The following is a 24973-nucleotide window of genomic DNA, read 5'->3' as shown; positions in this document are numbered from 1 at the left end:
AGGCCACTCAGAAGCACTAACCAGGAGATGATCCTGTTGTATTATTCATTTGTTTTATGGGTTTACATTTCCTTTCCAAATAGGCTATATAGTAAAATTGAGAAATGGAAGGTAGCACCTCACAGGTCCAATTAAGGTGCCTTGGTGACAGGCAGAATTATCAAATGGAAATGGTCCTTTATCAAACTAACAGAGTGCATTGTGGTAAAATACAATCAGTGCAATAAGCCAAGACACGAGGCATCTCAGAAGAGCTTTCTAGCTTTATATTAAGGGGAAGTATGACATTTATATGGTTATGTGTGAGAGAGATTCAACAGCAGTAAATGAGGTTTGTGTAATAACTTATTTTCTGAATTAAATTGTCTCCTTTATATAGTAAGGGAAGGGGGTGACAGACAGAATTGGGTTCTATTCAGACAGACCAGGCACAAAGTGTGCAGAACACATTTGCCCTATTACTTGTATTGTTGCTTATATCTACAGTATACTAAAAGTAACTTCTGAACTACACACATGAAATGATACAACAGTAATGGTAATGGGCAGTATGGATTGAAGGCGAGTTAAACTTTGATACACGTTTAGTGCGCCATAGTGATATTTTGAGACAAGTTGCAGTTGATCTTTATTTTCTGTGTCACTTGCGATTTTTGAATTATTAAGCTTTTTGTTCAGTTGCTCTCCAGTTTACAATTTCAGCAGCGATCTGGTTGCTAGGATCCAATTAGCAACTTAGTTTGAATGAAAAACTGGAAGATGAATAGGAGAGGGACTGAAAAGAAAGATAAGTAACAATAAAAATAAATTTTTTTTTGCTTTTTTTTTAAAAGCTTTTTGGGCATTGGGGTCAGTGACCTCCATTTGAAAGCTTGGAAGGCTAAAGAAGAGAAAGGTAAATTATTCAAAAACAACGACCAACTGAAAAGTTGCTAGAAATAAGATATTTTGCTGTGATTTATGTACAAGTGATTTTGTTATCTTAACTGTGTTTTTAGGTCTTTTTGACTCCAGGACTATAGAGGGCTCTGTTTAATGCATACTGATTTAGTACAGTACTAACGTGTCTGTTGAAAGTACAGCCCCTTGTACTGCTAGGTGAACCTGCGCTCTGTTCTGGCTTCTGCAGGCTGCAGGCACCTCCATTCTCTGTACTGAAGTTTTCCTTCTGCAGTCTGTAGCCCAGATTCTGCCCATTACTCTCAGCTGATCTGTATTAATCACAGGTGATGCTCATTTCCAGGCACCTCCCAGCAGAGATTGCCCACATACACTGTAATGCTGCATTCAACTCACTGCCTGCTCATGGGTCAGCCTTTGGTCTGCAAATACTGAGCTGTGATTGTATCCGGAATCCAGTTCCTGAGCTCTGATCCTTGCCTTGCCGAAGCTCCTGGGTTCCCTCAATCCTCTTCTTGCTACTGGTCAGTACCTGGTATTGTCCTGTCTGCGACTGCTTTGTTTAACCTTGCTTCTTGCCTGATAATCTTTAACTGGTTTAGCACCCATACCTGCCCTTATGTAAGTGCAGCCCTCATGGGCTTAAATTCTAAGGTTTCAAATATTGAAGGTATAAAGAAATTATGAGCTCAAATAAGAAAGATACTCTGATGTACTTTATAACATGGCTAAAGATACGCTAAACACATCAAGTATGAACTAAAATCTTTTATTCACATTCTGTGTCATTCAATGGATCATTTAGCATATGTTTTATTCAATATTTCTGATCTTAACTAGGAACAGGGTCGGACTGGGCCACCGGGACACCGGGAAAAATCCTGGTGGGCCCCGGCGGCCTTGACCCGACCCTTGCGGCGCTCCCCCTGCCCGAACGCTCCTGCCCCGATGCGTTATATTTACGCGCTCGGGGAAGGTCGTCGGGTGGGGGGGCCCTGTGATTGGGGTTGGGGGGCCCTCGGGGGGGGTACGCTATGTTCTGCATTTCCGTAATGCGGGACATTCATTGAACAATCTGGGACAGCGGGACGCGCTGTAAAACCGGGATTGTCCCGCGAAAAGCAGGACAGTTGGGGGGTATGCTCAGGGCCGCCATCAGAAATCACGGGGCCCCTCACAAGAAAATTTTCTGGGCCCCCCTCCCACCACTGCAAAGGAATCACAGCCAGCAGTGCCCCCCCAGTACATTGGTAGCCAGCAGTGCCCCCCCAGTACATTGGTAGCCAGCAGTGCCCCCCTAGTACATTGGTAGCCAGCAGTGCCCCCCCCTAGTACATTGGTAGCCAGCAGTGCCCCCCCTAGTACATTGGTAGCCAGCAGTGCCCCCCCTAGTACATTGGTAGCCAGCAGTACCCCCCTAGTACATTGGTAGCCAGCAGTGCCCCCCCTAGTACATTGGTAGCCAGCAGTGCCCCCCCCAGTACATTGGTAGACAGCAGTGCCCCCCTAGTATATTGGTAGACAGCAGTGCCCCCCCTAGTACATTGGTAGCCAGCAGTGCCCCCCCTAGTACATTGGTAGCCAGCTGGGCCCCCCTAGTACATTGGTAGCCAGCAGTGCCCCCCCTAGTACATTGGTAGCCAGCAGTGCCCCCCCTAGTACATTGGTAACCAGCAGGGCCCCCCTAGTACATTGGTAGCCAGCAGGGCCCCCCCTAGTACATTGGTAGCCAGCAGGGCCCCCCACCCCAGTACATTGGTAGCCAGCAGGGCCCCCCACCCCAGTACATTGGTAGCCAGCACAGCACGGAACTGAACGGAACAGCACAGCCCCCGGCGTCTTCAGCGGCAGCTTCGCGCTGTGTATGTGTGTGTGTGTGTGTGTATGTATATGTATATATGTGTGTGTATGTATGTGTGTGTGTGTGTTTGTGCTAATTTTTTTTTGGCGGTGACTTTTTTGCACAAAATACATTGGTATCAATGGGTATTTTGTCACCTTGTTTTCCTTGCATTCATTAATGGCACAGAAGGTCTTATTGATTGAGCTTCCACTGTCTCAGGCTAAACATGAGGGTCATTTATAATATACAATGGTTTAAATTACAGTTTATAATGGACTGGCAACAATACAGTGGTCGTGGAGGTGGGGCACGCAGGGCATATTTATAAAGGTCTGTGAGTACAGGTATCGGACCCCTTATCCAGAAACCAAATATCCAGAAAGTTCTGAATTACAGAAAGGCCATCTCCCATAGACTCCATTATAAGCAAATAATTCCAATTTTTAAAAATTATTTCCTTTTTCTCTGTAATAATAAAACAGTACCTTGTACTTGATCCCAACTAAGATATAATTACCCCTTATTGGGGCAGAACAGTCCTATTGGGTTTATTTAATGGTTAAATGATTCCCTTTTCTCTGTAATAATAAAACAGTACCTGTACTTGATCCCAACTAAGATATAATTACCCCTTATTGGGGGCAGAACAGCCCTATTGGGTTTATTTAATGGTTAAATGATTCCCTTTTCTCTGTAATAATAAAACAGTACCTGTACTTGATCCCAACTAAGATATAATTACCCCTTATTGGGGGCAGAACAACCCTATTGGGTTTATTTAATGGTTAAATGATTTCCACACACAGGTAAAGCACAGGTACTGCTTTATTATTACTACAGAGAAAAGGGAATCATTTAACCATTAAATAAACCCAATAGGACTGTTCTGCCCCCAATAAGGGATAATTATATCTTAGTTGGGATCAGGTACTGTTTTATTATTATAGAGAAAAAGGAAATCAGTTTTAAAATTCTGAATTATTTGATTAAAATGGAGTCTATGGGAGACAGGCTTTCCGTAATTCTGAGCTTTCTGGATAACGGGTTTCCGGATAAGGGATCCCATACATGTACTACATAAGAATGAATATCTTGTAAATTATATCCTTATAAATCGAGATTAGTGATGCGATTGGTTATAATCAGTGCTTGGTGATGTCATTTCTGTCACATGACTAACTGAAACGTGTATTATAATAAATAATGTACCCCCTCAGAGCTCCGTGACCTATTTAAAAGGAATTTGCCCTTGTGCGTTTATATGGTCATAGAACTCCTCTGTGACTTAAAATATCCCTATATTTTACAATGGGGGAACACTTCTCACTACAATATATTAATAAAATAACGTTTGTATAACGTATGTTATAGAATTCCCCATTCTTTGAAACTGTGCTATTGGTTTTCATTATTTCTTTTTTTTTAATAGTATTTGAATTATTTGCCTGCCTCTTTCCAGCTTTAAAATGGCGGTCACTGACCGTGGCGGCCAAAAAAACTGTTGCTCTAGAACCCCCCCTTATCCCCTCAATATGTACCAGCACCATATGTATTCAATAACAACACAGAGACATGGTTATGGATAAATCTGCTGGAATCACAGGATTTATTAATATCACAGCCATAAATAATAAAATATTGGGCATTCCCTAATGCCAGCTGTGGCTCCCAAACATGGCTCAGCTAAAGGGCAGGGATTGGGTAGTGCGCCCACGAGAAACCTACCTTATCCCTCTCCCTGCCCTTTAGTGTGCAAAAATGGCTCTAGCCCCGCCCTAGGGGTGAACCAATACCTTCTGGCTAGGCCTGCACGATGGGAGGAGCCAAAATGATGCCGGGAGCAGCAGCTGGGTTCATGGGATGCACAGAGACCTAAACAAGCGATGATCCAGAGAAAGGCAAAAACCCTTAGCGCTCGGCCAATCTGCACTGAAGGGAAAAATTCCTTTCTGACTCCAAATGGCAATCAGTATTACACCCTGGATCATGGCTAGGCACACATCATGCACACACCAGGCACACTTGCACCCATACACTCAGACCTACACATCATGCACACACCAGGCACACAAATGCACCCATACACTCAGACCTACACATCATGCACACACCAGGCACACAAATGCACCCATACACTCAGACCTACACATCATGCACACACCAGGCACACAAATACACCCATACACTCAGACCTACACATCATGCACACACCAGGCACACAAATGCACCCATACACTCAGACCTACACATTTACACATACAAATGCACATATACACATGCATAATGCAAAACATACAACTATACACACTCAGAAATCCATGCAAATAGAAAGGCACACATACACACACATACAAAAAACACACACACATACATACATACATACATACATTCATACATACACACACACACACACACACATGCATACATAAACACACAAACACATTCATACACACACACATACATACACATACATACACACATACATACACACATACACACACACATACATACACATACACACAAATGCACACAGACACAGAAGGGATAAAAAAACAGGAGGGTCAGGGAGGTGGAGGGTCTCGGAAAAGGGAGATAAAATCCAGAAGGACTCGTCTGGTGGAACGCTGAAAATAAAAGAAGAAACTGGTAAATGTTTAAAAACAGAATAAATGACAGATATGTAATTTGTTGTTTTCGATATCAAAGACTTATTCTGGGCCTACAGCATATCAGCCATTTGGAATGTCACTGTAAAAATGCCCAGCCTAGTTTGTATTAGAAGGGATAATGACAATAAAACATACCCCTCTGTATGATTTTGTTAATTATTATGGCTGAAAACACAGAATGATATGACTGAGATATTAAAGATGGTTTATGGGAATATGACATTATATGGCCAATGGCAGGTACTGTATAAGGGGTTGTGGCTGCATATTCGTAATTTAATCTTTAGTTATACCTATGAAATCCTAAGTGGATTATGTGGTATGATAAAGATGGTCTAAAAGAAAATGACATTAAATAGCTTACCCGAATCCTCTGAAATTTCTTCTTTATGGCTTTTGTAAGCCTTCTCCTGGTGCTCAGCCTGGGCACCACCACCACCACAGGGGGTTCCTCTTGTTGTTCTTCTGATTTGATCCTGCGCAAAAATAAATTAAAATATGAGTCAATGTTGTATTCTGTTTCAAAAGTTTTTAGACCAGAAACACTAATACTGGCGGCATAATATAATGTTTGGACACAAATTTATTGCAATGTAGGTGTTTAGCAAAATGCTGGAGTGACAGCTGACACTCTTTTCAATGTATTCCTATGTGTCAGAAATTGAATAGGAAATGTATCACATGTATAATACTTACTTAGCAGCTTCCTCCAGCTCCTTCTGCCTTGCCACAATCTTATTATGCAAGCCTTCGAGTCTAGATCCCACAACCTGTGAGCAAGGGGGTGAGAAAAAAGTTACTTTTAAATATGCATTTAACAATGGTGTTAGTAGTTACTGCATTACATTGCAAATTAGAGAATAGGACTTACTCGCCGGGCTTGCTGCGTCTCTTCATATTGGGCCAGAATATGCTCCACATCATGCTCCTCCTGTGAGAGACAAGACTCTGCATTAAACTATGCTGATTTGTAACAGCAGCACAGTATTAGTACTTAGAGGGCATAAAAGAAATAGCACTGATAATATTATTAAGGGCTGTTGCTGGGGATATGGTGAGTAATAAACTCACAAATTATAATAATAGGGTTACAGTTGATACAATAAATAACCTCACTAATAATAACGAATATAATATTAATGATACTTACTTCCGACAAAGCCAGGACTTTATGGATGCCATAAAGCGTGATCTCCAGCTCCTCAAGTTGTTTCTGTAACATAAAGGAAGGTACCAATTTATCTTCACCTCTTGTATTGGTTACTGATTGCTTTATATGTTACTCTGTATGTCCAATGTATGTAACCCACATATTGTACAGCGCTGCGGAATATGTTGGCGCTTTATAAATAAATGTTAATGTAATGTAATAATGTAATGAAAGGGATCTCTACGTCATAGCTGTTCCCCTTGAAATCAGACCGATAAAGCAACTTTGCTTTAGTTTTACTATTAGCCACAAGGGGCAATTATTTAAAGGGTGGCTTGGCCTTCTGAATTTTTCAGCTACTCCTGGTTTACAGGACACAGTAGCCAAAACTCACACATTCTCCTTTCTTATTAGTTTCTGCTCACCCATATTAACTTTGTACACACTGGCACAGGGGTATATTGAAACCCATTATCCTTTAAACTGCATAATGGGAATAGCTTTAGTTGTGTACAGTGAGGGTCTGGATTTGCTCATGTTATTCCCTGTTTTTAATGTAATTTTCCCCATTTCATCATTTAGAGTCACACAAAATATTTGCAATTGAATTGTCTTCTCTGTTTATCTCAACGTCTCCTTTGGATTCCTTACCCTATAGGCATCCATTACAATGAAGTGGGCCATGTCCCTCAGATGTTCAACATCATAATCAATATAATATTGATTGATGAAATGATCCCTAAAAAGCAAAATCCCAACAGATCATTAGTGACACTTCCTACCTACTATTTCACTGTATTTATACTGTACGTGCACTTATTCATTTTAACAGATACAATATGGGGCAAAGACAAAATGTGCCTTTTTCTCTGTAATAATAACAGTACCTTGTAATTGATCCCAACCAAGATATAAATAATCCTTATTGGATGCAAAACAATCCTATTGGGTTTAATTAATTTTTTATTGATTTTTTAGTAGACTTAAGGTATGGAGATCCAAATTATGGAAAGACCCCTTATCCAGAATACCCATGGTCCCGAGCATTCTGGATAACGCGTCCTATACCTGTATACTATTAAAATAATAATCAACTAAAAAATAAACATTTTAGGCAAAATAATAGTTTTAGGAAAAGATGAAAAAGAAAAATCAAGGCAAAATTAGAGGATTTGCTCTTCTTAATTTTCCCAAAGAGCTTACAATCTAATCTGGGAAAGGTAAGATAATTGATGAGATCATTTTCATGTTACTTACCAGTCGTCGATGTCCGGAAATCTTCGAATGTATTGATGTTCTGCAGGGAAACACATTGCCATTAAACACTGAGCTAACAGAGGGAACCAGTCACATATAAGAAACCAGCACAGAGGCCTTTGCCAAGGACAGTGGCCATGTTTCCACTTTTCCCAATAAATTTTGGGTTAAATGAAACCATCATATACTGGTGTCATGTACTGCAGTGTACTATTCAGTTAAAGGAGAATGAATCCCCATATTATTGGAGGGGTATGATTTGCTAGATACTACCAGTGACTGTAATTGATAAATAGTGTATAACCTCTCCTTTAATATAGTTGTCCCATCAGCGGTAATAGCATTGTTCTGATCCCCCTCCCCAAAGTAAAAGATTCATGGGCCTCACCCCCATCCCATGGTCCCCTGGTAATTACACTACCGTGCCCCCTATTGTATGCACCAAGTCATCTCACTGTTTGCCAGAGAATTAGCAGCCCTGAAACTGGACAGGACTTACTAAAAAGTGGGTTGGCACTACACAGATAAAAGGAAAGAATTTTAGCAGAAGAAAAGTTCTGAATATTTACAAGGGAATGTTGGGTGTGACACCTTTATATTTCTGGGGCCAAAAATGCAAAGTTACTGATCTTAAGTGCAATACTTACCGTAGTAGCCATAAATGGCCTCATCGAAGCTCTGCTGATGAATATAGTCCTCCAGGACTGCGAAAAGCACCTGTAGGTACAAGAACGTTAGGCACTCAATTCTCAATGGATCTATATGCTGCCAGGGAAGATCCTAAGTATATGCTGCTAGGGAAGAGGACAGTGTATATAGTAAGAAGTAATACAAAATAGTCTCAAAGAAAGCGTTTTTCTGTGGCACTTTTTAGTTTTAGTTTTTTTGGGCAGGGCCCTATTTACCATTTGTATTCAGTATACACTCATACACAGGATACACTCATCTATTGTACAACACTTTGGAATATGTTGGCATTTTATAAATATGTGCTAAATAATAATAACAAGGTAAAACAAGGCAAGATGATTTCAGGGCAAGAACCTGTAACTGAAAGATGGGGTGCTTTATTTATTTTAATGTAAGGCAAGATAATATTGGGTGAAAGACTGTCGGATGGTGTGTGTGTATAATATGGCAAGATGCTATCAGTAAAAGCTGTAACATAAGTAGTAAGTATAGGAGGACAAAATAGAGGAAAATACTGATAGTACGGTAAGATGGTATCAGAGGGAGAGTCTGTAATAAGGATATTGTGTCTAGTAAGCAATGAGGAAGAGGTTTTAACTAGTATAGTGTGTATAGTAGGGTAAGAGGATACACTTTTCATGGGAATTGACTGTAAGCATCTGGTCCTGTAATGGACACTTATTGCTCACAATTTCTTAATTCCCATTCATAGTGTTTGGGGGGTTATATTAAGCAATTTGTCCCCATCTACAAATGCTCCTTGGCAACAAAACCCTTTAAAGCACCCTGAGTGCCATTACCATTAAATTAAAGGACATACAGTATATATATATATATATATATAAAAATGATGCAAGGTGTCAAATCGTGTATAATGAGACCAAGCACTCAAGGAGAATGAATGAGAGAGAGAGAGCACTTTAGATGAGTGCAGAGATCCATTTTCCCTTTACTTAAAATGGAAGAATAAAGTTATTCCTTACCTTTACCTCTGGCATTCTGCTGCCTCAAAGTACAGCCACCTAAAGGCAAGTGATACAAAGGGGCATTATATGAGTATTAAATAGTATTCTGGGCAGACTTGCTACATAACAAATGGTTAAAGATCAGTTAGATTACCTCTAAAAGATGTGTGCCAGAAGGTGCCGTTGGAACCAGAAGTGCCAGATGTTAAACTCTTCTGGTTCGTATAGTGAGGGGTTCCTCACACTTGAGGACCGGCACAAGGCCGGGGCACCCAAGGGAGACCCTCAGTCGAAAGTGGCTTTTCCCAAGCTCAGACCAGAATAGAATTGATCGAACTAAAGGGGAAGCCACTAAATCGCTCAGGAATAGCAATTAAAGTCGCCAGTCGCACAAACCGCAGGTACAGTAGCTCAGCAGTATAGCAATCTGGATAGAGAGACCATAGAATATAATATAAGAGCAAATAAACTTCAGACAGAATGCATTTAGTAAACTAGAAAGGGAAGTTTGAGAACAAACTTCATGTTGGGTTGAAAAATGTGAAGTGTGTTGTTGGTTCTGCCCACTTTTTCTAACCTTGGACCACAGTTATATAGTAAAAACCACTGTGCAAAGTTTGGGGTCCCTGGTTTTAATAGTGTCTGAATGGCAGCAATTTAAATTTCCCCACTGAAAGTCAACGAGTGACATCTGATTGGCGGTTGGTGGCTCCACCCCCTTTTTCTAACCTGGAACTGCAGTTACCCAGTTACACACTCTGCAAAATTTAGGGACCCTAGGATTAATAGTTAAAGAACGGCAGCAGTTTAAATTTAAACCAATAAAAGTCAATAGGTAAATTGTGATTGGTGGTTGGTGGCCCCGCCCACTTTTTCTAACCTTGAGTCGAAGTCACCCAGTGACAAAGAGTGGGCACCCTGGCATAAAAAGTGTGAGAAAGGCAGCATTTTAAATTTAAACCAATAAAATTCAATGGATGAAATCTGATTGGCTGTTAGTGGCCCAAGCCACTTTTCCTATTTTTGAACTGCAAAGTTTGGGGACCTTAGTATTAATATGTAAAGAATGGCAGCAGTTAACATTTCCCCACTGAAAGCAATGAAAGAAATGTCATTGGCTTTTGGTGGCCCCGCCCACTTTTTCTAACCTTGAGTACGAAGTCACCCAGTGACTGACTGTGCAAAGTTTGGGAACCCTGGCATCAAACCAATAAAATTCAATAGGTGAATCTGATTGGCTGCAAAACTAAAACTGCAGTCTCCTAGTGACCAACTGTGAAAAGTTTGGGGACCCTGGGGTTAATACTGTGAGAATGGCAGCAGGTTGAATTTCCCCATTAAAAGTCAATAGGTAAAATCTGATTGGCTGCTAGTGGCTCCGCCCAGTTTAAAAAAAAAGTTTGGGAACCCTGGCACCAAACCAATTAAAATCAATAGGTGAAATCTGATTGGCTGTTGGTGGCTCCGCCCACTTTTCAAAACAAAAACTGCGGCCCCCTAGTGACCAACTATGAAAAGTTTGGGGACCCTGGGGTTATTACTGTGAGAATGGCAGCAGGTTGAATTTCCGCCAAGTCAATAGGTAAAATCCGAATTGGCTGTTCACAGCTCCGCCCACTTTTGTGCATCCAACAATCATCATATTTTCATTCAGGCTCACCCCATGACTATGTGATTCAAGTTTGGGGAGTGTAGCTGTAAGTGTGGCAGCAGTTTAAATTTCCCCATTAAAGTCAATGGGTGAAATTTGATTGGCAGTTGTTGGCCCCTCCCACTTTTGGGGTCATCCAACAAATGTTGCTGTTTCATTGGGGGTGACCTCATAATTATGTTATTCAAGTTTTTGGGGGTGTAGCTTCAAAGCTGTAAGAGTGGCAGCAGTTTGGGGGAAGGAATCTTTACTGATGCCCCGCCTTCAGGGTTGCCCTGCCCCCCAGCCAACCACTTTGGGTTCCCTAAGGAAACTACCCCCCCAGTTTAGAAACCACTGCGTTGGATTTAACCCCAACTCCAAAACATAGAAGTAGTAAAGCACGCAGCGTTTCCATAGTAAACAATGTGACAGTGACAGTTGGAGAGAGGCATAAAGGGGAAATCATTTCTGCTCCAGGATTTATGAACATAGGCGCTAAATTGGATATTCATGGAATAATAATTGAATATTCTAACACTGTGTATTTACCAAGGCTAAATAGTGCAATTCTGCTGGATATAATAGCCTTTAGACTACTGCCATTGCTTTGCCTTAGTACCACTTAATACATCAAAGCAGGGCAGCCATTTGAGGGTACAAGGTGCTAAAATCATCATTTCTAGAGAAAAATAAATACTGCCCAGTACAGCACATGGCAACCCAAATGATTATATTAATAATTATACTTTATGGGGGAGTGTGTTTTGCTGCTATCCCCCCCAACTGTCAATATTGGTTGTGTCCCTCAGCCAGAGCCAGCATTAAGGTCATCTCCAAAGCCCATTTTAGACGAATTCTGCCCAAATAAACTAAAATCCAACCCCCACTAGTCTCAGGGGCACATCACTATCAATATTTCCACTCTTTTTGGAATAAAATAAAGTTTTTTTGCCAAATAATCTCTCAGAAGGGAAGATCACTTACCTCTCACTACAATGCCAACCAACTGAATAACTGTCACAGCGCTGATGTCACTGAGTGTAAGGCAGGAGCCACTCTTAAAGGGGAAATGTACCCTGTTAATGAGTGAGGTTTATATGCCATTAGTTTGCCCTTATATGAGCAGTACCTACACAGATCATTGTGTAAATAGAACATTGCTTTACTGTTCTGTTGGAATGATCCATTAATTCATCTACCATGGGTTATCTACCTGCTGCTGCTAAATCAGATGTAACCGGGGCTCCTTAGCAGGTAGGGTGTCCCTTCCTTGGCCTGAATAGTGGGCAGAGATGGGGGTTATACCCACCCTCAGGGGTAGGAAGGGGTTTGGCCTCAGCTGGTGAAATGTTATATACAAGTTATGTATGGGGGGGGGGGGCAGTTTCCTTCTAGTAAGGGTGCAGGTGGGTGTAGGAACAGCGCAGCTCATTCATTATTCTGGCAATGGCCAGGCTGCTTCATTGTTGGTCATTAAACTACTCAGTAAATATAAACTATTGCATCTTGGGAAACAGGAAGTGTTTCTGCATCCAGAGAGATGTGTCAGTAACATAATATGTCACTTATTTTATAGAACTCCCATAACTTATGTCAGGGAACCTCCTATACACACTGCCACAAATCTTTACCCACTAATTATATTGACTATATTATACTGTATATATATACATTTGTGGCTGTTTGTCAGTTTTGCTATATGAATAAAAACATATTCCCCATGTGGATCTATGATTGCCCAAGGGGCACTGCCTTTGTTAGTTGTATTACTGTATATTTATGTAGCCCAGTGCTGTCCAACTTATTAAATGTAGTGGGCTACATTTGCAACAGCATGTTGGTGGGCTGTATTCAGTTAAAATGATCATTTCATATAGTGAAGTCTATGAAGCCCCTGAGCATACTGGGGGCAATAAGAATCATTTGGTCACATCTGACCCGTGGGCCTCCAGTTGCACAGCCCTGACATAGACAACACATATATTCAGTTAACCTTTCCACCTCAGAACAATACTGCTTTAGCCAATGGTGCATAAGAAAGCACTATTAAGTGCCAAATATAGGTTGTGGGGCACAAACACACTGAGGTATAATTCAGCAAGAATTCTCTGACAGACTGCTACAACAACTAGCACTAAGGGACAGACTGCTCAAGAGTTGGAAAAGACAGTTTTTTATTATTTTCCCAAAGCGCCAATGCCAGTCCCTTGTCTCTGGGCTCCAGCACTGCTGTGCAAACACAACCTTCTTCTTACTTAAAGGGCACCTACCATAATAAAACTGGTCCTCCCACTGGAGGTGTGGGCTAATAGTGCCTGCACTCTGGCTGGGGAAAACAATAACAATTTCGCATGAAAATGCCCCTGGCTGTGTGTTAGGGCACATATAATGTGTGCGTGTGGATCAGGGGACTCATCTAATGAACCTGCATCACAAGTTACAGACTGTGTAGAGGTCTTGATGAAAGGATAAATAATTTTAATTATAATATATAATGCATATATAGGTATGAGACACTTTTTTTGTGAGTAACTTATGGCTAAAGGTGGCCATACTCAGGCAGGTTTTAGCTGCCAATTCTTTCAATCTGAGTTGAGAGCCTGTATACGTGGCACTCTGGTGGATTGTCTTTACAAAAATCGTCCAGATATCGTTCGGACAGGTTTAAATATCTCATTGGAGTGATGACCGCATCAGCTCATTGATGCGGTCTTTGCTCGAATGGCCGGTATCCTTGTTGTTGGGACCCAATGTTGCTCACATCAAAATGGGCATATCGGCGAAAGATCTGCTCATTTGAGATATACTCATATAGATATCCCTTTTTATTTATGCCTTACTATGTGTATAGGCATTATGGTTGAACGTGATGGACATATGTCTTTTTCAGCCTAACTTTCTATGTTGCCATGTGTGTAGCTTATACATAGTCACCTGAGTTTGATTTTAGCTTTGGCATTATCTGCAAGGAGTTTGTATGTTCTCCCTGTGGCTTTTTTCCAAGTACTCTGGTTTCTTCCCACATACAGACAGATTAGGGAATTTAAAATGCAGTTTAGAATTGAGAGGAGTATTATTAGTTGCTTCCATGTGACCCCATTACTTCTTTTCAGCACCCCAATGTATTCTAACCTTTCCTTGTCTAACAACCACAATAAGTATTAAGATGGTTTTATGACATATGTACATTTTATCTTAAAGGGCACTTATTATAGGAAAATTTTTCAACCCCACCACCATCATCAGTGGGAAACAAAATACTATTTTGGCCCCTAGAGAGTGTTATGCCACCCGCACCGGAAGCAGCCACATATATGTATGCGACATGTCGTGCGACATCTCGTGCATTTGTATAATGAAAGAGCTGGGACTCTCCTCAATATTTGTATTTTTTGAGTCCCAAAATGGTCCCCTTTACCTGGGGCTCCTTCCTGCTGTGGGCATGGATTCTCTGCGAAATTCCACATTTCGCCACTGGTGAATTTTTTTAACTGCCGCAATAATTTGCTGTGACAAAAATTCACCTAGGGAGGGAAAAGTTGCAGTCACGTCAAAAAAAGTTGCGGTTGCAGCAGTAATGCAGTCGCTGTTATGTGAATTTTTCAGCAGTTTTGGAAAACGGGACAGATTGGCCTATCATTAGTGGGCAACATAGCACTCGAACAAAACAGTATTTATCTGGCACCTCTCATGAGAAAAATACATTTCCTGTGATAGGTGCCCTTTAAAGGAGACATATAGGATAAATGGGAAAAACCCTAATTTTGTAGGCAATTATGAATAATATACGGTGCTGGTTTCGCTTTGGGCTAAAAATAAATCCTATATGTGGAAATGGCCCCTTTATTGGAGCTCCCTATAGCATACCTCCCAACATTTCATTAAGAGAAAGAGGGACAAAAATATATGACGCTAGTAGTGCGGCAAAAATGTTTTGGCCACGCCTGCTTTGTGACCACACCCCACATGCCACACCCACTTTACATGCCCCAGATGTGCCTGTATAATCACTAAATAAAAAGAATAAAGGACATATTAACTTCAAAGGTGCCAGTATGACTACATTAAATTGATAAAGGGCATATTAACCCCAGACATGCCAGTAAAAATACTAAATGAAACTGATAAAGGGCATATCAACTTCAGACATGCCAACAGTTCTGTGCATTTTCCAAAGTTATAAATAGGGCCAATTCCAGTGGTACATAAATCTATGTTATTTCCTTCCATTGTTAATCAGTTGAAAGCAAAACAATTTTAATGTACCACTAGAATTTCTTGCCATATTAACAAGGCCTAAGGTTCCCAGACTTATAAGGGCCCCTTTTAAATGTCTGCTATATTTTATGAACGAGTGATACCTCTGTCTTCCCCTGCATGCTGTGCTCTGCCAGAGATTCCCAGGAGTGAGAGACAGGGTCGGACTGGGCCTACGGGACACTGGGAAAAATCCCGGCTCTAATGGGCCCCGCCGGCCCAGACCCGACCCTTGCGGCACTCCCACTGCCCGAACGCTCCTGCCCCAACGCGTTATATTTACGTGCTCGGGGAAGGTCGTCGGGTAGAGGGGCCCTGCGATTGGGGTTGGGGGGGCCCTCGGTGGAGGGGGTACGCTATGGGCGCCCTGGTGGGCTCTCCACACCCCAGTCCGACCCTGACTAGGAAGCCAGTTAAATCTGATTCACCGACTCCAGTGGTGACTTTTTTTTAACCTCCGATTTTTTTTAACCTCCGATTTTATCAAAATGTGAGTTTGGAGCTTAATACATAAAAAACCTCACCCACATTCTATTAATTCATATGAGATTTTTTAAGCACATTTATCAAATAGTGAGTTCTAACTTTCACTCATTAATAAATACACTTCTAAAAATCCCATAGGAATAAATAGAACGTGGGTGAGTTTTTATGTATTAAGTGCAGTTTATCAGGAGCTGTTTAACCTGCCTCTGTGTTTCTGGAGTAGCCCAAAGAAACCCACGCAAACATGGGGTGAGTTCAAACTGCTCAATAGATTACCCAGGAGGGGGACACAACCGTACACAGGCAGCCTGTACCTCATAAGTGTAAAGATTCAGTTACTGAGATATCCCGTACAATTTATTTTAATAAATGGCCACAATTTCTTTTGTGCAACTTTTTAGCATCAGGGTATGTATTGTGTGTACAAGAACCTAGTATACGCCATGCACAGCTATAGTATGAGGTTTATGGCTGACTTTTCAGCATGACTATTGACACAAAGAAAAAAAAAATAGCGCTTCTATCATTTTTAGGGAAAGTTACAGGGGGAGGTGCACTGGCATTTTTGGGATACTATGGGGCACATTCATCAGACTACGACAGGTCCAAATACAAAAAAATGAGTTTTTTTAAAGTTTACAACTTGTGCGTATTTTCTGCAATATTTTCGTACATTTGCGTGACTTTTTCGTACTTTGCGACAAAAAGCTCGACAATTTTTGCGTCAAAATCGTATTTGTTGCGCCGAGTACGAAAGTTTCGGATTCATTCAAGCTTCGGTATCGTGACTTTCCTTGGGCCGGGTTGGAGCTGCAGAGTGCCATTGAGCCCTATGGGAGACTTTCCTTGGGCCGGGTTGGAGCTGCAGAGTGCCATTGAGCCCTATGGGAGACTTTCCTTGGGCCGGGTTGGAGCTGCAGAGTGCCATTGAGCCCTATGGGAGGCTTTCCTTGGGCCGGGTTGGAGCTGCAGAGTGCCATTGAGTCCTATGGGAGACTTTCCTTGGGCCGGGTTGGAGCTGCAGAGTGCCATTGAGCCCTATGGGAGACTTTCCTTGGGCCGGGTTGGAGCTGCAGAGTGCTATTGATTCCTATGGGAGGCTTTCCTTGGGCCAGGTTGGAGCTGCAGAGTGCCATTGAGCCCTATGGGAGACTTTCCTTGGGCCAGGTTGGAGCTGCAGAGTGCCATTGAGTCCTATGGGAGACTTTCCTTGGGCCAGGTTGGAGCTGCAGAGTGCCATTGAGCCCTATGGGAGACTTTCCTTGGGCCAGGTTGGAGCTGCAGAGTGCAATTGAGCCCTATGGGAGACTTTCCTTGGGCCAGGTTGGAGCTGCAGAGTGCCATTGAGCCCTATGGGAGGCTTTCCTTGGGCCAGGTTGGAGCTGCAGAGTGCCATTGAGCCCTATGGGAGGCTTTCCTTGGGCCAGGTTGGAGCTGCAGAGTGCCATTGATTCCTATGGGAGACTTTCCTTGGGCCAGGTTGGAGCTGCAGAGTGCCATTGATTCCTATGGGAGACTTTCCTTGGGCCAGGTTGGAGCTGCAGAGTGCCATTGAGCCCTATGGGAGACTTTCCTTGGGCCAGGTTGGAGCTGCAGAGTGCCATTGAGCCCTATGGGAGGCTTTCCTTGGGCCAGGTTGGAGCTGCAGAGTGCCATTGAGCCCTATGGGAGACTTTCCTTGGGCCAGGTTGGAGCTGCAGAGTGCCATTGAGCCCTATGGGAGGCTTCCAAAATCATGCACGGAAGGATCAAAGTCAGAATTCTTTTCCTTGTGCGAATTTTTCGTACTAGCATATACGATTTTTTCATACTTTAAAAAGCACGATACAAAAAAAATCGTATTTAAAATTTGTAATTGGTCTCCATTTTAGGCTGTATTTATGTAATTCAGCATTTTGTTGAGCAGCTTTCCAGCTTGAGATTTCATTAGCTGTCTGGTTGCTAGAGTCCAATTTAACCTAACAACCATGTAGTGGATTAAAATGAGAGACTGTAGGATGAACAGAAATATTAATAAACTGCCCACTTCCTGCCACCTCCTCATAGCAGGATGGTCCTTGCAGATCTTTTCCATTGCTTTAAGCTAGAATACAGATAGAAACCCTTCGACTGACTATGCAGTTTAAGCAGTGCTGAGTCAGTACAGGAATCAGTTCCTGCAGATTATTCTACTGTAACTGTGATGGCTCTTCCTGTTAAGCTTTGATATATCTGATCAAAACATCAACATCTGCATGTGTTTTCACACTGAGGGGTGTATTTATTAACACTAAAGACAAAACATCACCTGTCATGTTGCCCATAGCAACCAATCAAATCTTTGCTTTGGTTTTCTAACTTGTAGAGGACAATTCACATCTAATTGCTAATTGCTGATTGTTATGGGCAACATCACCAGTGATGTTTGTCTCCATTGTTAATAAATAAGCCCCTTAATGTATTCTATTGAGGTAGGCAGAAGAGGCATGTGGCTAGGGTGCAATCAGGGATGTATTTATATAATTTTTTGTATATTATTTTATAATATAATATTTATTTTATAATAATTATTAATTAAGCAGTGCCCCCAGCCAGGCCCGGATTTGTGGAGAGGCCACAAAGGCCCGGGCCTAGGGCGGCAGGAATTTAGGGGCGGCATGCCGCCCCGCCGCAACTAAATTTTAAAATTTTGCCCCTATACAGAGCAATGGGGATCTCTACCCACTGCTCCGTATGTTAGTTCTGGTTGCGCATGCGCACTTGCTGCCGCGCGGGGGTGGGGGGTGTTGAGCGTTCACGCATGCACGCTCGGGCAAGAGGGGAGGGGCGGCCTAGGGGCGCACAGAGTACAAATCCGGCGCTGCCCCCAGCCAAACAAATAGGGAAATAAAAGTTCACACACTTTTTTTTCTTAAATTGAAAATATAGCTTGACTTTGCCTAGGACAACTCCCATTGACTTCTATAGAAACTCGCAAGCTTTTAGATGGTGAATTTCTACATTCAAGCATCTTTTTATTTTGCAAGACATTCAAGTTTTTAAGCCATAATTTGAATTTAGTAGGTGTAACCTGAGCAATGTTTAATGGTTGTAACACCCTTTCAGCTGTTTGCTTACCTTCTTGCAGGACATTTTTTTATAACTTAGGGTTACAAGATCATTTGAAAATAATGCATATTGCATTGATTGTATTTTATTAAAATTTAACTTGTCCCTACATTTTCTAGTTCTTATCATCATGTAGATACATAATGCCGATGCCAACGTATTTCACAGTACAATAAATGGGTTTATACAATGACCATACAGATTTGCATAGCAAGAAACCAATAACTGATACAAGAGGTAATTAGGGCCCTGCCCAAAAGAGCTTACATTTTAAATGTCTGAAAAAATCTGATAACCCTGTTATAACTATTCTTATGTACTCTTTTCAGACTTATGTTAAAATACTAATGGTGACATTGGCAGTGCAGGGTCAAGATGTACTGGCACCTAAGGCAAGTACCTGTAGGCCTGCCCACCCAAAGCTGCCTCCTCCCCACCCCCAACGCCACTACCCACTTGCAGTCAGCGCCGGATTTCAAATCCGAGTGCCCAGAGGCCACCCCGCTCAGCCGCCCCCTGCGCATGCGTGTTTGCAACTCACCCAGCGCACGCATGCCCAACTTACCCCAAACAAACACCCCCCCCCCCAGCGTGCGCATGCGCAACTTACCCCCCAACCCCCCCCAGTGCACGCATGCGCATTCATGCGGGCGCCGATATGAACACATACGGAGCAGCGGGGAGAGGTAACCGCTGCTCTGTATGGGAGCAGAACTTCGGTGCGGCATGCCGCCCCTAAATGTTTGCCGCCCTAGGCCCAGGCCTTTGTGGCCTCGCCACAAATCCGGGCCTGCTTGCAGTGGCCATTACCGAGTAGAAGCGCAGCGTAGCAGCAATGACAACCTACTTTCCCCAACCTCCACTGCAGACCATTTGTGCTCGCCCATGTAAGAACTTAATGCAAGTCAGGGTGGGTGGGAAGGAGCAGAAAGATTAGAAAGATTTTATTTTTCCCCTAATAAGTGTCCCCCAGAATCTGCACCCTAGGCAGTTGCCTACCCCTAGTTCTGGCCCTGTATGTATAAAGTATACTTTGTGTTTAAAAAAAAAAACTTTACTGGATATTAATATAATCCAAGCCTTATTGGGAAAAAACCCCCAAAACATTGAACTACATCAGTAGGTTTTTAAATACCCACAGCAACCAATCAGCAGGTAGCATTTATTGGTCACCTGTATAAAAGCAAAAATCTTATTGGTTGCTATGCATTACTGCTCCTGGGCAAATTTGTGACTTTTATTATATAAAGGGGTAAGACTTTTGCACTGTACTGTATGTGTTGAAGAAAGTGGTGAATTCATTATCAGACAAAGAGACGAAAAGAGAGAAAATAAACTCATACCAGTATGTTAAACACGGAACAAAACTTGTTTTATCCTCTATCTGCTTACAGGCACTTACTATCAGCAATATGCTGAGCTCTGCTCCCACCAAAGATGTAGGTATGTGCTATATGTGACTGGGAATAGAATGGGAAACAGCAGAATACCTTATCAGTGAATCCAGAAATAAGGAAGGACATGCATTTTACACCGAATGCAATCAACCTGAATGAATGCTTTATTATTACAGAGGTTATAATGAGGTGTTACCCAAAATCCTTGCAATTTTTTTTGCTCAGAATTGGGTTAAGTATTGTACTGAGAGATTAAATAATATTCACACATATAAAAGCTTATACTTGTGCAAATTTAATTTGTCTTGTGGGGGATATTCATTCCAATATTGGCCACTGGGTGGTGCTGTGGCCTTCTAAATTTTCTGAAAACCAACATCTACAAAAATATGTATGTATTGTTTTGCCACTTAGTGAGGAATCTGGTACCTTTTTTATTTTATGGGATTTGGGAAGATGGGGGGTGAAAGCAGCAAGAAGGTGCCATGATGGGTGAGTATCTATCAAAAAGTATTAGGAATTACATTTTTATTTCTTCATTGGGCCATTGGATCCTGGGTTAGTTAACAACCAGGGTACTATCTATTAACTTGTTTACTTTGTATAAGAGGTCTGGTTTCCTCCCTTACTCTTATAAGTAAGTGCAGTGATTCTTATAGTCTGTGTGGTACAATACACACAGACTGTTAGCTCCAGTGGTGCAGGGACCAATATGAAGGATGAACAATTTCTGTAATGTGCTGTGTAAATGTCAGTATAAAAATAAAGGGTAACAATGGTCACTAATGAACGCACTTTTAGTCTGTTGCAAGGGTTAATGGCATCCTGGTGCCCTGGACCCCCAGCACCAGCTTGTAGGCAACCTTCACTCATCACAATATGTTCTGTTATCTTCAGTATGTACACTGAGGGTGTCTAACCATAGCCCTTCATCTTTAGCTGGGATGCTGGTGCCCACTGATAGGGGAGGCAATCTTCCTTTATTGCCAGGGTGCTCTTGCCCTTTTTTCTAAATCCAGCACTTTGGTGGCAGGGCATTTTTTGATTCTACTTTTACCTTGTTGTCAAAGCAGAGCAGGATCCTAAGGAAAAAAATAACCCACTGATAAATATGTCCCTGCATGGGAGCCCATAGTAGTGAGCAGCAGGGTTACCAGCTCCCTCTGCAGTTTGCTGATGTGTTTGTGTTTAATTACCTGGACATTCTGAGGCAACTCAATTTTCTGTAGAACTCTTGGAAGGAAACCAGGCTCAGTGCTTATATTAGGGATGTACCAAATCATCCTGTTTTAGCTGCTATGTTGCAGTTCTTGAGAGTAAAAAATGCTGAGCTGTGGAAACATAACTATTTGCGTGCCTTATTGCTCCTAGTGCCATGCACTGCAAGTGTACAGGTTGAAATGAAACTGTTATACAGCATATAACCACTAGATGTCGCAGAGACAATTCTTATTGAAAGGGCTCCAGCCTTTTCCAATTCTAATAATGTTACATGGCTATATTTATGCACCCCTTTGCAGTTCTCTGGGATTATATAATAGTATATACGAATTAGAAGACAAATATAGAGAATTAGACATTGGAAGGCAACCGATCAGCAGGTAGCATTTATTGGTCACCTGTTTAAAAGCAATTGGTTGCTATGGGTTACTGCACCTGGGCAAAACATAGTGCTTTTTATTACATGTAAGAGGGAGAGATTTTGGTATTTAAATGTCTCCCTGACGCTGTTGTTTTCGGGCCATTGGGAGGCAGAGGTGATATACTTTATATGATGCTTCATTTAAATGCTGCAGCTTTTTTTCCATTCAGGTTAAGCTTGGCCTTATTTTGCAGGTTAATGAACTATTTAACCCCTTGCTTTACCCCATTTTTGTAGGTTTATACACAATGTTATAAATATCTCTACTGGTTTTATATTGCTGGGCTTCTCATTAAGGAATGTGGACTGTGAATCTGAGTGATGTAGATGATAGTTGCTTATATTCTCCTATTGTAAATTTTATGAACACCCAAATATATTTTGAAACCTTTTAAAGCTCCTGCTTCTCTAATAAATAAAAATCTGCCTTGTACTGCCAGATACTGATTCTGTAGGTGAAACAACAGCAGATCAGGACACTTCCCTCCCCCCCCCCTCTTTCTCTTGCCCCTACTCTACCTTCGGCCCTGTGTTCCACAATGTCTCTATATTCTGACCCAGGCAACATCCTCCTCTGTCCCCTATTAGAGAGAAACAGCCAATAGAGCAGAGGTGGAGAATTCATCACATGACAAATAACATTTTTATTTATTTATTTTTTTGCACTCTTTAAAATGTGTTTTTGCATTTTGGCCAGGCAATTACAAACTGTGTTGCTGCTGAAGAACCACCACGATCTGAAGAATTTTGAAACATTTCCAATGATTGCTATATGACATACAGTCTTATTTCTGTTCTCACATCTCATCTTCAAGATATCTCAGTTTGTAGTATGCTTTATAATTATATAGAAACCCTTCCCTGGGGGGACAGGATGGTTCTTTAAATCAGGAGACAGGCACAGACACTGATTGCTGCAGGACATTTGACAACTGTGCTGTAAGTGCTGTTCTTACACGAGGGATACCCTTGTATTTATCATTTTGAAGATTAAATAAATAATTTGGCATTTCAAACAACGTAAAGACCTTGATAAAGTCTATCTGTTTGTACCAGTTGCCATAATTCTGATTTGTAATTAATATTGTTTCAAAACTTCCTCTCTTATAATTGGAGTTGCCCCATAAATATTTTTGAAGAGAGTAGACTGACAACATTTGCAGGGATACAGATTTGCCATGCTTGGATAAGAGCAGGTGATGGTGGGTTTCACATCAATCACACAGTAACAGAGCAAAAGGAAAGAATTGCTGATAGCTGGTAGAACATTGGCACTATTCCTCTTTCTTTAGATTAGCAGCTCCTAACTGAGTACTCAACTGCTGCAACTTGTCAGTATGTCGACTTAAAAGCTTCTGTCAATCAATCAGCTTCATGGGAGAATATCTGAGAATGACACACAACTATCTGAGTCCTGGAAACATACTTTTTTTTGTAGGCAATGGTAGTTATGTCTCGTAGTTCATTGCAACAATAAAAGTAATTACTGGCATTACTTGTCATGAATTACACACCCTTAAAGGAGACATATCCTATAAAAATTAAGAATGTACCAGGGAATTATACTCCTCTAGATATAGAAGGAATGTGTTAAAAAAATTGTGTTTCTGACTTATTTATTGAGAAATTCCACCCAAACCCCACTAGCTCCGCCCATCTGTTCCACTTCCTGCTGGCTGAATTCTCTGGATGAGCTGGGGAGCCGGCGGCCCTCCGTACCCTGCACTGTAGGATAGGAACCAATCAGCAGCTAGGCTGACCTGATAGGGAACTGAAGCCTGTCTTTGCTTGTGCGACTGCAGGGCTGTGATTGGCTCTCCCCCTCCTACTGTGCTTCTGGCAGGAACCGTTAGGACACGCCCACTCTCCATTTCAAACACAGACAGAGAAGTGATAGGATCTATAGGGAGCTCCAATAAAGGGGCCATTGTTACAGATAGGATTAATGTTTAGCCCAAAGGGAAACCAGCACCGTATATTATTCATAATTGCCTACAGGGTTAGGGGTTTTCAGTCACAGCCTCACTCCTTAGTGATCCTAGTGGGAAGGCTGAGACTCTGCAGACTTTCTAAATGTTCTTTATAGATATGGGGCTTTGTTGATCTGTATGTACCCAACACTTGAGCACTTTGGCAATTTTGAATTCCTTATGGCATATGTTAGCATAGGAGGCAAACATTTTTTTGACCATAGCCCTTTTTGCGACCACTCCCATGTAACACAATTTGGCAGGTTATTTAAAGTTTGAACACATTTCTGGGGATTTTGGAGTCTTTTATGTGTTTTCACAGCTTTGGTAAAAAAAAAAGTGAAATTGTCCTTTAAGCTGCAAGTCTCAGTTCCCTCAAGAGACCTGTTAGTTACAATTGTATCTAAGTGCAGGTGTTGTTAAGTTTTCTGGGCTTAAACTACTTGTTTAATTGAGTTTGAGAAACATTGTATCTTTTTTAGCATTCAGTGCAGGAAATCAAAGGGAAATGAGGGACTTTTCAATAGGAATCCGGGACTGTGAACTGAGCTGTTAAAATTGGGACTGTCCTGTGAAAATCAGGACAGTTGGGAGGTATGTGGCGTTGATAAAGTTGTAAAAGTGGTGGGAAACAAGAAGGTTGATGATGTAAATGTGATAATGTTTTTCAATATGGGTGTATCTGTGTTTTAGCTCTAAAGGTTGTTATAGTAGTAATAATAATAATAATAATAATATTGTGTGTTAGGCCACTAGGTGCCAGTAGTTCACCAGTTTGCAATAATAAGTGCAACATAGCCTTGGGCCATTAGAGGGAGTAAAGGTTTTGGGGAAGTGTAGTTCAACCCCAGTCAGGATTCATTCCAGAGACGGCAAGCTAGATAGGAGCATAGATGTTTTAGATAGTAGCTGTGGCTCAGCCAGAGATAGGGATCCAGAGGAAGAGCAGGGACCAGAGGGGAGGCCTTTGGCAAGGAATGGAATGCCTCTTCAGAGTAGGGCAGAGGGGGAATAGGAGTGTACGGGG

At 41.7% G+C, this 24973-nt stretch overlaps 1 long non-coding RNA gene across 2 annotated transcripts in view; it reads left to right on the top strand.

Moving 5' to 3' along the window:
• Window positions 1-823: 823 nt before the first annotated feature.
• The window catches only part of LOC105948236, a 123190-nt gene continuing 99040 nt past the window's right edge, over window positions 824-24973 (top strand). The window contains exon 1 of one of the 2 annotated variants that reach the window (XR_001925197.2): window positions 824-1424. This is a non-coding gene — a long non-coding RNA (uncharacterized LOC105948236). The remainder of the gene's footprint in view (window positions 1425-24973) is intronic. The other variant, XR_001171653.3, reaches the window with a different exon arrangement.

This window comes from Xenopus tropicalis, chromosome 8, assembly GCF_000004195.4.
Source record: "Xenopus tropicalis strain Nigerian chromosome 8, UCB_Xtro_10.0, whole genome shotgun sequence".
NCBI lineage: Eukaryota > Metazoa > Chordata > Amphibia > Anura > Pipidae > Xenopus > Xenopus tropicalis.
This window is presented reverse-complemented; position numbering and strand designations above follow the sequence as displayed.